The sequence below is a fragment of the Monodon monoceros genome, unplaced genomic scaffold (genome assembly GCF_005190385.1).
Source record: "Monodon monoceros isolate NGI ecotype Baffin Bay Population unplaced genomic scaffold, NGI_Narwhal_1 Super_Scaffold_11, whole genome shotgun sequence".
Classification (NCBI taxonomy): Eukaryota; Metazoa; Chordata; class Mammalia; order Artiodactyla; family Monodontidae; genus Monodon; species Monodon monoceros.
In genome coordinates this window covers 8822367-8836474 of record NW_021703767.1, presented here as the reverse complement: position 1 = coordinate 8836474, position 14108 = coordinate 8822367, and the positions used below count along the sequence as shown (strand labels likewise).

Here is a 14108-nt window from a genome sequence, read left to right as displayed (position 1 = left end):
ATCTGTCCCTTCCTCATCAACTCCATCACGGATGCTCTAAGGGCAGCAGCTCGGCTCCTGGGTTCCTTCCACAGCTCCTCAATCTGTGTGGCTCTGGTTGGTGCTTAGAAAAAGACACAGTGAAGGAACTCAGGTGTGGGCGAATGGCCCTGCGTGTGGACCCGAGCCTGTCCCTGTGTCCCTGGCAATGGGCTTGGGATGACAGAGATGGGAGCATTTTGTGGCCGGGTGTTTGGAGCAGGGGTTCAGAAGTGTCTGTTAAATATCACTGAGGGTTGACAACCCCAATCCACATAGTTTTATTTATTTAGTCTCTTCTCTGGAAATAACTGTCTTAAACAAGATCATCTTTAGTTCAGGGTCATTCATAGGCCCTGATCCTCTTCTATTTAGAGGTTTCCCACTACATCTTATATATTAAAATGCACCCACGTTACCTATAATTTTATGCTGGGAGTTTTTGAAATTATTTTTATACTTTTGCTTTTGGGATGGTTTGGCTACAAGTCATACATTTAATTCACAACTGCCTTTGATTTCTTTTTTTTTTTTTTTTTTTTTTGCGGTATGCGGGCCTCTCACTGCTGTGGCCTCTCCCGTTGCGGAGCACAGGCTCCGGACGCGCAGGCTCCGGACGCGCAGGCTCAGCGGCCATGGCTCACGGGCCCAGCCGCTCCGCGGCATGTGGGATCTTCCCGGACCGGGGCACGAACCCGTGTCCCCTGCATCGGCAGGCGGACTCTCAACCACTGCGCCACCAGGGAAGCCCTGCCTTTGATTTCTTGATATTGATTGTGTATTCTTGGTCAGTCTTGTAGAGAGAGTAAATGTAAACCCCCAATTCTGGTAAAATATCATGATATTTTTAGGAATACTGCATTTAACAATGAAGTGGACATGATGTTATGTGTTGTACCGTTTTGTTAAAGCTTGATTTTCTCTGGAACAATTCATTCCTATTCTGGGCTGAAGTGTGAAAGCTCCCAGGCCGGTGGCCCTGGCCTGTGGCTCCTCATGGACAAAAGAGCCCTTCCTGGGCCAGAGGGCAAAGTCACAGGGCTTCTCAGTGACTCAACTGAAGTATAAATGTATCGATTCATTTAAAAAATTTTTTTATTTTTTAAAAAAATATTTAATTAATTTATTTATTTGGCTGCCCCAGGTCTTAGTTGCAGCACGTGGGATCTTTTGGTTGCGGCACGCAGGATCTTTTGGTTGCGGCACGCAGGATCTTTAGTTGTGGCATGTGGGCTCTTAGTTGCAGCATGTGGGATCTAGTTCCCTGACCAGGGATCGAACCCCGGCCCGCTGCATTGGGAGCATGGAGTCTTAACCACTGGATCGCCAGGGAAATATTCATTCATTGAATATTGCTTGAACTCCAGCACTTGTGAGCAACAGGGTGCTTGGTGAGAAGACAGACACTGCCCCTGCCTCTTCAGGTACATGGAGTCACCACACTAGTGGAGGCAGGGAGGCTAGGCTTGGCGCTCCAGCCCTCCCCTCCCACCCAGGACCCTCATCCTTGCTCCTCCCACCTGCCATCAAAGTCCGCCCTTAGATCTTTTTTAACTCTAAGGTATAAATGACTAATAATGGTTTAACATTTTGTCCCTCCCAGGAGGTATTTTTGAGTCTAAGGGATAAAGATTTAACAGTGAAATTTCAAGCACCACTCAGGGTGTAAAGGAGGATTTGGGGAAGGAGGGTGGCGAGCATTTTCCTAACACCCCCAGTCATTTCACTGAGTTAGGGCAACCTCTGTCCTTATGGATACAATGGAAGCCAGTAGATATTTCAAATTAAATGGATGGACAGATGGATGATGGATGGATAGATGATGCATGAATAGATCCTCTATATTCTATCTCAACTGGCCTTTGAAGCTTGATTCATATTTTTCATTCCTCGTAGAGCCAGGCTAGGGTCTGACACACATTAGGAAGTCGGTTGAAGTTTGTAGAATAATGAGTTAGTAAAAGGAATGTTATAATTTTCGGTTACTATTTTGGGTCCCCTTTGATTTGAGACACACACCAGCAACTTGAGTCTGAGTGAGCAGATTCAGCTATCTTGATGGGATGGAGGCCACTGTAATACTTGACCTTGTTCAATTTATCGACAGCATAACCTGTCAGACACACAAGACTTCCATGGAATCCTTTCTGTGTGGTTTCACGTTAACTTTGCAGAGGTCCGACTTTCAGAGAATTCCTGGTATTAAAAATAGCAATGATAACAATTGTACGGAACTCATTGTGGGCTAGTTTTCGTTTTAAGCACATCACATACGTTTACTAATTTTATCCTAAAAACAGCGCTTTGCTTTAGGTACTACTATTAACACCTGCCCACCAATTTTATGGACGGGGACATGGAGGCTCTGAGGGGTTAAGTAACCTGCTCAAGGTCATACTAAGTGGTGGAGGTCGGATTTGAACGCAGTCAGAGTAACCTCAGCGTCTGCGCCCATAACACTACAGAGTCGGCCCTCGCTATCTGTGGGTTCTGCATCAGCTGATTCAATCCACCATGGATCAAAAATAGTCGAAAAAAATTTTCCAGGAGTTGAGGAAGATGGCGGAAGAGTAAGACGCAGATATCACCTTCCTCCCACAGATACATCAGAAATACATCTACACGTGGAACCACTCCTACAGAACACCTACTGGACGCTGGCAGAAGACCTCAGACCTCCCAAAAGGCAAGAAAGTCCCCACGTACCTGGGTAGGGCAAAAGAAAAAATAATAAACAGAGACAAAAGAATAGGGATGAGACCTGCACCAGTGGGAGGGAGCCGTGAAGCAGGAAAGGTTCCCACACACTAGGAAGCCCCTTCACGTGCGGAGACTGCGGGTGTCGGAGGGGGGGAGCTTCGGAGCCGCGGAGGAGTGCACAGCAACAGGGGTGCGGAGGGCAAAGCGGAGAGATTCCCGCACGGAGGATCGGTGCCGACCGGCACTCACCAGCCCGAGAGGCTTGTCTGCTCCCCCGCCGGGACGGGCGGGGCTGCAAGCTGAGCCTCGGGCTTCTGTCGGCGCGCAGGGAGAGGACTGGGGTTGGCGGAGTGAACACAGCCTGAAGGGGGTTAGTGCGCCACGGCTGGCCGGGAGGGAGTCCGGGAAAAGTCTGGACCTGCCGAAGAGGCAAGAGACCATTGTTTCGGGGTGCGCGAGGAGAGCGGGTTAACAGCGACGCTTAAAGGAGCTCCAGCGACGGGCGCGAGCCACGGCTATCAGCGCGGACCCCAGAGACGGGCGGGAGACGCTAAGGCTGCTGCTGCCGCCACCAAGAAGCCTGTGTGCGAGCACAGGTCACTCTCCACACCCCCCTTCCGGGGAGCCTGTGCAGCCCGCCACTGCCAGGTTCCCGGGATCCAGGGACAACTTCCCCGGGAGAACGCACGGCGCTCCTCAGGCTGGTGCAGCGTCAGGCCGGCCTCTGCCGCCGCAGGCCCGCCCCGCACGCAGGGCCCCTCCCTCCCCCGGCCTGAGTGAGCCAGAGCCCCCGAATCAGCGGCTCCTTTAACCCTGTCCCGTCTGAGCGAAGAACAGATGCCCTCCGGCGACCTACACGCAGAGGCGGGGCCACATCCAAAGCTGAGCCCCGGGAGCTGTGCGAACAAAGAAGAGAAAGGGAAATCTCTCCCAGCAGCCTCAGAAGCAGCGGATTAACTCTCCACAATCAACCTGATGTACCAGCATCTGTGGAATACCTGAATAGACAATGAATCATCCCAAATTGAGGAGGTGGACTTTGAGAGCAACATATATTATTTTTTCCCCTTTTCCTCTTTTTGTGAGTGTGTATGTGTATATGCTTCTGTGTGAGATTTTGTCTGTATAGCTTTGCTTTCACCATTTGTCCTAGGGTTCTGTCCGTCCGTTTTTCGGGTTTTTTTTTACTTAAAATTTTTTTTTCTTAATAATTATTTTTTATTTTAATAACTTTATTTTATTTTACTTTATTTTATCCTCTTTCCTTCTTTCTTTCTACTTTTTCTCCCTTTTATTCTGAGCCGTGGATGAAAGGCTTTTGGTGCTGCAGCCAAGAGTCAGTGCTGTGCTTCTGAGGTGGGAGAGCCAACTTCAGGACACTGGTACACAAGAGACCTCCCAGCTCCACGTAATATCAAACGGTGAAAAACTCCCAGAGATCTCCATCTCAACACCAACACCCAGCTTCACTCAACGACCAGCAAGCTACAGTGCTGGACACCCTATGCCAAACAACTAGCAAGACAGGAACACAACCCCACCCATTAGCAGACAGGCTGCCTAAAATCATAATAAGTCCACAGACAACCCAAAACACACCACCAGACGTGGACCTGCCCACCAGAAAGACAAGATCCAGCCTCATCCACCAGAACACAGGCACTAGTCCCCTCCACCGGGAAGCCTACACAACCCACTGAACCAACTTTAGCCACTGGGGACAGACACCAAAAACAATGGGAACTACGAACCTGCAGCCTGCAAAAAGGAGACCCCTAACACAGTAAGATAAGCAAAATGAGAAGACAGAAAAACACACAACAGATGAAGGAGCAAGATAAAAACCCACCAGACCTAACAAATGAAGAGGAAATAGGCAGTCTACCTGAAAAAGAATTCAGAATAATGATAGTAAAGATGATCCAAAATCTTGGAAATAGAAAAGAGAAAATGCAAGAAACATTTAACAAGGACCTAGAAGAACTAAAGAGGAAACAAGCAATGATGAACAACACAATAAATGAAATTAAAAATACTCTAGAAGGGATCAATAGCAGAATAACTGAGGCAGAAGAACGGATAAGTGACCTGGAAGATAAAATAGTGGAAATAACTACTGCAGAGCAGAATAAAGAAAAAAGAATGAGAAGAACTGAGGACAGTCTCAGAGACCTCTGGGACAACATTAAACGCACCAACATTCGAATTATAGGGGTCCCAGAAGAAGAAGAGAAAAAGAAAGGGACTGAGAAAATATTTGAAGAGATTATAGTTGAAAACTTCCCTAATATGGGAAAGGAAATAGTTAATCAAGTCCAGAAAGCACAGAGAGTCTCATACAGGATAAATCCAAGGAGAAACACGCCAAGACACATATTAATCAAACTATCAAAAATTAAATACAAAGAAAACATATTAAAAGCAGCAAGGGAAAAACAACAAATAACACACAAGGGAATCCCCATAAGGTTAACAGCTGATCTTTCAGCAGAAATTCTGCAAGCCAGAAGGGAGTGCCAGGACATATTTAAAGTGATGAAGGAGAAAAACCTACAACCAAGATTACTCTACCCAGCAAGGATCTCATTCAGATTCGACAGGGAAATTAAAACCTTTACAAAGGAAAAGCTGAGAGAGTTCAGCACCACCAAACCAGCTTTACAACAACTGCTAAAGGAACTTCCCTAGGCAAGAAACACAAGAGAAGGAAAAGACCTACAATAACAAACCCAAAACAATTAAGAAAATGGTAATAGGAACATACATATCAATAATACCTTAAATGTAAATGGATTAAATGCTCCCACCAAAAGACTCAGACTGGCTGAATGGATACAAAAACAAGACCCATATATATGCTGTCTACAAGAGACTCACTTCAGACCTAGGGACACATACAGACTGGAAATGAGGGATGGAAAAAGATATTCCATGCAAATGGAAATCAAAAGAAAGCTGGAGTAGCAATTCTCATATCAGACAAAATAGACTTTAAAATAAAGACTATTACAAGAGACAAAGAAGGACACTACATAATGATCAAGGGATTGATCCAAGAAGAAGATATAAAAATTGTAAATATTTATGCACCCAACATAGGAGCACCTCAATACATAAGGCAAATGCTAACAGCCATAAAAGGGGAAATCGAACACATTCGTAGTAGGGGTCTTTAACACCCCACTTCCACCAATGGACAGATCATCCAAAATGAAAATAAATAAGGAAACACAAGCTTTAAATGATACATTAAACAAGATGGACTTAATTGATATTTATAGGACATTCCATCCAAAAACAACAGAATACACATTGTTCTCAAGTGCTCATGGAACATTCTCCAGGATAGATCATATCTTGGGTCACAAATCAAGCCTTGGTAAATTTAAGAAAATTGAAATCGCATCAAGTATCTTTTCTGACCACAACGCTATGAGACTAGGTATCAATTACAGGAAAAGATCTGTAAAAAATACAAACACATGGAGGCTAAACAATACACTACTTAATAACCAAGTGATCACTGAAGAAATCAAAGAGGAAATAAAAAAATACTTAGAAACAAATGACAATGGAGACATGACGACCCAAAACCTATGGGATGCAGCAAAAGCAGTTCTAAGAGGGAAGTCTATAGCAATACAATCCTACCTTAAGAAACAGGAAACATCTCGAATAAATAACCTAACCTTGCACCTAAAGCAATTAGAGAAAGAAGAACAAAAATACCCCAAAGTTAGCAGAAGGAAAGAAATCATAAAGATCAGATCAGAAATAAATGAAAATGAAATGAAGGAAACGATAGCAAAGATCAATAAAATTAAAAGCTGGTTCTTTGAGAAGATAGACAAAATTGATAAACCATTAGTGAGACTCATCAAGAAAAAAGGGGAGAAGACTCAAATCAATAGAATTAGAAATGAAAAAGGAGAAGTAACCACTGACACTGCAGAAATACAAAAGATCATGAGAGATTACTACAAGAAACTCTATGCCAATAAAATGGACAACCTGGAAGAAACGGACAAATTCTTAGAAATGCACAACCTTCTGAGACTGAATCAGGAAGAAATAGAAAATATGAACAGACCAATCATAAGCACTGAAATTGAGACTGTGATTAAAAATCTTCCAACAAACAAAAGCCCAGGACCAGATGGCTTCACAGGCGAATTCTATCAAACATTTAGAGAAGAGCTAACACCTATCCTTCTCAAACTCTTCCAAAATATAGCAGAGGGAGGAACACTCCCAAACTCATTCTAGGAGGCCACCATCACCCTGATACCAAAACCAGACAAGGATGTCACAAAGAAAGAAAACTAAGGCCAATATCACTGAACATAGATGCAAAAATCCTCAACAAAATACTAGCAAACAGAATCCAACAGCACATTAAAAATATCATACACCATGATCAAGTGGGGTTTATTCCAGGAATGCAAGGATTCTTCAATATACACAAATCAATCAACGTGATACACCATATTAACAAATTGAAGGAGAAAAACCATATAATCATCTCAATAGATGCAGAGAAAGCTTTTGACAAAATTCAACACCCATTTATGATAAAAACCCTGCAGAAAGTAGGCATATAGGGAACTTTCCTCAACATAATAAAGGCCATATATGACAAACCCACAGCCAACATCATCCTCAATGGTGAAAAACTGAAACCATTCCCATGAAGATCAGGAACAAGACAAGGTTGCCCACTCTCACCACTCTTATTCAACATAGTTTTGGAAGTTTTAGCCACAGCAATCAGAGAAGAAAAGGAAATAAAAGGAATCCAAATCGGAAAAGAAGTAAAGCTGTCACTGTTTGCAGATGACATGATACTATACATAGAGAATCCTAAAGATGCTACCAGAAAACTCCTAGAGCTATTGAATGAATTTGGTAAAGTAGCAGGATACAAAATTTATGCACAGAAGTCTCTTGCATTCCTATACACTAATGATGAAAAATCTGAAAGTGAAATTAAGAAAACAGTCCCATTTACCATTGCAACAAAAAGAATAAAATATCTAGGAATAAACCTACCTAAGGAGACAAAAGACCTGTATGCAGAAAATTATAAGACACTGATGAAAGAAATTAAAGATGATACAAATAGATGGAGAGATATACCATGTTCTTGGATTGGAAGAATCAACATTGTGAAAATGACTCTACTACCCAAAGCAATCTACAGATTCAATGCAATCCCTATCAAACTACCACTGCCATTTTTCACAGAGCTAGAACCAAAATTTTCACAATTTGTATGGAAACACAAAAGACCCCAAATAGCCAAAGCAATCTTGCGAACGAAAAGTGGAGCTGGAGGAATCAGGCTCCCTGAATTCAGACTATACTACAAAGCTACAGTAATCAAGACAGTATGGGGCTTCCCTGGTGGCGCAGTGGTTGAGAGTCCGCCTGCTAATGCAGGCAACACGGGTTCATGCCCTGGTCCGGGAAGATCACACATGCTGCAGAGTGGCTGGGCCCATGAGCCATGGCTGCTGAGCCTGTGCATCTGGAGCCTGTGCTCCGCAACGGGAGAGGCCACAACAGTGAGAGGCTCACGTACCACAAAAAAAAAAAAAAAAAAAAAAGACAGTATGGTACTAGCACAAAAACAGAAATATAGATCAATGGGACAGGATAGAAAGCCCAGAGATAAACCCACGCACATATGGTCAACTTATCTTTGATAAAGGAGGCAGGAATGTACAGTGGAGAAAGGACAGCCTCTTCAATAAGTGGTGCTGGGAAAACTGGACAGGTACACATAAAAGTATGAGATTAGAACACTCCCTAACACCATACACAAAAATAAGCTCAAAATGCATTAACGACCTAAATGTAAGGCCAGAAACTATCAAACTCTTAGAGGAAAACATAGGCAGAAACTATGACATAAATCACAGCAAGATCCTTTCTGACCCACCTCCTAGAGAAATGGAAATAAAAACAAAAATAAACAAATGGGATCTAACGAAACTTAAAAGCTTTTGCACAGCAAAGGAAACCATAAACAAGACCAAAAGACAACCCTCAGAATGGGAGAAAATATTTGCAAATGAAGCAACTGACAAAGGATTAATCTCCAAAATTTACAAGCAGTTCATGCAGCTCAATAACAAAAAAACAAACAACTGAATCCAAAAATGGGCAGAAGACCTAAATAGACATTTCTCCAAAGAAGATATACAGATCGCCAACAAACACATGAAAGAATGCTCAACATCATTAATCATTAGAGTAATGCAAATCAAAACTACAATGAGATATCATCTCACACCGGTCAGAATGGCCATCATCAAAAAATCTAGAAACAATAAATGCTGGGGAGGGTGTGGAGAAAAGGGAACACTCTTGCAGTACTGGTGGGAATGTGAATTAGTACAGCCACTATGGAGAACAGTATGGAGTTTCCTTAAAAAACTACAAATAGAACTACCATATGACCCAGCAATCCCACTACTGGGCATATACCCTGAGAAAACCATAATTCAAAAAGAGTCATGTACTACAATGTTCATTGCAGCTCTATTTACAATAGCCAGGAGATGGAAACAACCTAAGTGTCCATCATCGGATGAATGGATAAAGAAGATGTGGCACATATATACAATGGAATATTACTCAGCCATGAAAAGAAACGAAATTGAGTTATTTGTAGTGAGGTGGATGGACCTAGAGTCTGTCATACAGAGTGAAGTAAGTCAGAAAGAGAAAGATGAATACCGTATGGTAACACATATATATGGAATCTAAGAGAAAAAAAAATGTCATGAAGAACCTAGGGATAATACGGGAATAAAGACACAGACCTACTAGGGAATGGACTTGAGGACACGGGGAGGGGGAAGAGTAAGCTGTGACAAAGCGAGAGAGAGGCATGGACATATATACACTACCAAACGTAAGGTAGATAGCTAGTGGGAAGCAGCCGCATAGCACAGGGGGATCAACTCGGTGCTTTGTGACCACCTAGAGGGGTGGGATAGGGAGGGTGGGAGGGAGGGAGATGCAAGAGGGAAGAGATATGGGAACATTATATGTATAACTGATTCACTTTGTTATAAAGCAGAAACTAACACGCCATTGTAAAACAATTATACTCCAATAAAGATGTAAAAAAAAATTTCCAAAAAATTCCAAAATGCAAAACTTGCATTTGCCATGTGCTGGCAACTATTTACATAGTATTTACATTGTATTAGGTATTATAAGGAAGCTAGAGATGATCTAACGTATACGGGAGATGGGAACTCCCTGGCGGTTCAGTGGTTAGGACTCTGAGCTCTCGTTGCCCAGGGGCCCAGGGAACTAAGATCCCACAAGCTATGCAGTGTGGCCAAAAAATAAATAAATAAAGTATACGGGAGGATGTGCGTAGGTTATATATGGAAATTCTGCACTGAGCATCCTCGGGTTTTGGTTTGGGGGGGGAAGCTGGAACAGTTCCCTGCAGATACCAAGGGACAACTGTGTGTGTGCCATGCTGAAGATTAGCTGGCAGCTGCAAGCTCTCCTCGAACCCCTGCCACAGCCTGCACAGCTCAGCATCACCCACCCGTCTGCATGGACAGGTGGATTTGTTTCTGTCTCCGCTCTGCCTCCATCTCAGCTGCGTTCAGGGGGCCTGTGGGGAAGCTGAGTCCCTTGCCGGCTTTGCATGTCATAGCCCTCAGGCTGCACGGTGAGCAGGGAGGCATCGCTCGCTATCAAACCATGGATCTGCCTTCATAGGAACTGCCCGGCTGGGCCTGGGACTGTTCCCAACTTTCTGTCTGGGGTCCCAGGGTCTGTGTCCAGTGAGGTCCAGAGAGCAGAGCTCTAGGCAGCTGCCCCTTCTGAGACCTGTTTGGAGCCACCCGGTGAAGGACAGGGGGATTCTTCTCTACTTATGCACAATTGGGGAGCACAGGTCAGCCTTGGAAAGGAAGCCCCCGTCTTTGGTTAAAAGAACATGAGCTCAGGGTTTGGTGAGGATGTGATTGAATGAGTTGATGGACAACACCTTGTCCAGCACAGGGATCACCGAAAGACAGTTTCGTCATCCCTTTGTGGAGAGGGCTGTGGTGGGCACCAGGTTGCTAAGGTGCTGGTTTGGGGGCTTGGGACATTTTGGGATCCTGGCGTTTATGATGGCCTTATCTGGGGCAGGACCATCTTGGTGGGGGAGACTCCTTCCCTGCCTGCTGTTGGCTTAGGTGGGACGAGAAGCCAGGACAAGCCCAACTGCAGCCAACGAAGAAACAACTGACCTCATGGCCATCCCCATCCTGCAAGGGGCGGAGGGGGCGGGGACAGGTACCAGGGCAGGGCCGTATCCATCGCAGGGATGGGCACTCTCATCTCATCACTGAGGAGGCCTCAGGACTTGCTGACCCTCCAGGTGGAGGAGGTTAAGGGCAAGGCAGACCGTCCATCTCAGACACATTCTGGATTTAGAATTGGGGGCCTAGGACTATTCTGCAAAAAGATATTTTCTTTAGGAAAATACTATGTGGTGGTGGTGGGATGAATTGGGGGATTGGGGTTGAGATATATACACTAATATGTATAAAATAGATAACTAATAAGAACCTGCTGCATAAAAAAATAAATAAAAATCAAAACAAAAAAAAGAAAATACAATGGAACTGTCCCAAAGACAAGTGAGGTCAGAAGAGGGTGAGAATCTGATCATTTACATGTGAATGTCTGTTAGATTCTGGATTTGAAAGCTCCATATTTTGGGGTTTCAGATTGTACTTCCTGACCTAAAGAATGAATTGTAAAATCAGACTTGGAGGAGTATTACTTTTTCATCAAGCGAGTAGCCTTAAAATTTTGCCAGTATATTAGTTTCTTGGGGCTTCTGTAATAATGTACCACAAACTGGGTGGCTTACAATTACAAAAATTTATTCTCACAGCTCTGAAGGCCAGAAGTCCAAAATCAAGGTGTTGGCAGGGCCGGGATCCCTCTGGGACTCTTGGTAAAATCCTTCCTGCATTTTCCAGCTTCTGCTGGTGGCCGGCAATCCTTGTGTTCCTTGTCTGGTAGCTGCATCCCTCCAATCTGTGCCTCTGTCCTCACATGGCACTCTCCCTGTGTCTCTCTCTTCACATGGCACTTTTCTAAGGACACCAGTCATATCGGATTAGGGGCCCACCGTCCTCCAGTCTGACCTCATCTTAACTTATTACATCTGCAAAGACCCTATTTCCAAATAAGGTCACATTCACAGGTACCAGTGATTAGAACTTGAACATGTCTTTTTGGGGGGTTCAAAATTCAACCCACAAAAGCTAGTGCTATACGTGGCTCACTACTTACTACTATTGCTGTTATGTGCAATGAGACTGTGATTTTCATTAGGACCAGGAAAATCTCATCTGTCAACAGAGACTTGAACACAGCTTGAATCGACAGAACCAAAGATCCTACATCAGTATTTGCAGCAGTCAAATGCACGTCCAAATACAAACCAAAAGGAAGGTGCTCCCCTAATCTTACGCTTTGTTTTGTTTTCTGACGCTGTCCCTTTGGCTGCCTTGGGACACCCTCTCATCCCGAGATAAATGACAACAAAGTGACATTAAAGGTAAACCAAGTAACTGTCTGGAAATCACACAACCTACTGTGGAAGAATCCCTCATTTCTCATCAACTATCAATTATAATATTTGCATGTTTCTTGCAATAATCCTTCATAAATGACTAATGTCATTAGTCATTATAATAGTGCCTACTAGTCCAGTTAGAAGGAGGGTCAGATAGAATTTTACTTAGTAAGGACATTTCCAAATAGAGAATAGAAAAGTTAATTGATGGCAAATGTACTTAACAGGCAAAAACAGTGGGGAAATGAATTAAATATGTTCCAGTTTACAGTTTTATTTGCAAAAGTGAGGTATATCTTAGTTCAGGCAGGGCCTCTTTGGGCTGTCAGAGCATAACTATGTTGGCTAATGCTAGTCAGCTGGTATGAGAAGTTTCTAAAATTCAAACAACACATTTGTGAAATAGGACCCCAGTTTGACTTATCTGGTGTCCATAATTTAGCTGACAACAATGTCAGCAACAGACATTTCAACATAATCCTGTATTTGCTAATTGCTCTTTTGTACTCTGGACATGGGAAGATTTAACCTTTTGGACGAGATAGATACCAGTAACTTTCCAGCCAAAGAACCAGGGATCATCTGATAAGTGACAACCAAAACGTTATGTCTTAAACTATAAAGAGGTCAAAAGAATGGAAAGTGGGCACTCAAAGAGAAATCTGTACACCCAAGTTCATTATTTATAAAAGCCAAAAGATGGAAATAACCCAAACGTCCATCGATGGATAAATGGATACGCAAAATGTGGTCTCTCCGTACAATGGAATATTATGTAGCCTTAAAAAGGATTGAAATTCTGATATATGCTACAATGTGGATAAACTTTGAAGACATTACGTTAAGTGAAATAATCCAGTCACAAGAGGTCAAATATTGTACGGTTCTGCTTATATAAGGTCCCTAGCGTAGTCAGATTCATAGAAACAGAAAGTAGTGGTGGTGGCCAGGGGCTGAGGGAAGAAAAGTGTGGGGAGTTAGTGTTTAGTGGGTACAGAGTTTCATTTGAGGAAGACGAAAAAGTTCTGGAGATGGATGGGGTGATGGTTACACAGTGTGACTGGACTTAGCGCCACTGAACTGTACACCTAAAAATGGTTAAAATGGTAAGTTTTATGTTATGAATCTTACCACAATAAAACAAACACACAGAAAAACGAGAGAACATACTGGTCTGATTTTAGCCCTTCTGAGTTGGGCCACCCCACCCAGTGGTCTTGGAGCAGCCCATTCGTTTACATGTAAGGAACTTCATTGGAAAAAACAAATGTTCCCAGATATTAATCCACATAACACTTTCCTCCTATCTCTGGAACCAAGCAGGACCCTATGGGGCCTTCCCAGGACAGACACCCCTCCCCCTTTTCCTCTGCTTTAGCTCCTCTCTGGGTTTAGCTCCTTTCCTGAGTTGTTTTACAGATGCTACCACCACCACCAAACGGAAGAAATTAACTACTTGATGTCCATGAGCACATAGCCCCCAGCCCTACTGGAGCCTAAGGATGGATAAGGTTAACCCCTGTGACACCACCCTGTTACCTCACCATCAGCCAATCAGAGAGTTGTACCCGAGCTCATCACATACCCTGTGACTCCCCTCCCTCACCTGGGCTTTAAGAAGGCTTCCCTGAAACCCATCGGGGAGTTCGGGCTTTTTTTTTTTTTTTTTTTTTTTTTGCGGTACCCGGGCCTCTCACTGTTGTGGCCTCTCCCGTTGCGGAGCACAGGCTCCGGACGCGCAGGCTCAGCGGCCATGGCTCACGGGCCCAGCTGCTCCGTG

General features: G+C 43.8%; 1 protein-coding gene across 2 annotated transcripts in view; it reads right to left on the bottom strand.

Annotated features, from left to right (window-relative positions):
- The window catches only part of CLDN14 (claudin 14), a 76143-nt gene that overhangs the window by 18078 nt on the left and 43957 nt on the right, over positions 1–14108 (bottom strand). The gene's annotated exons all lie outside the window — the stretch shown is intronic.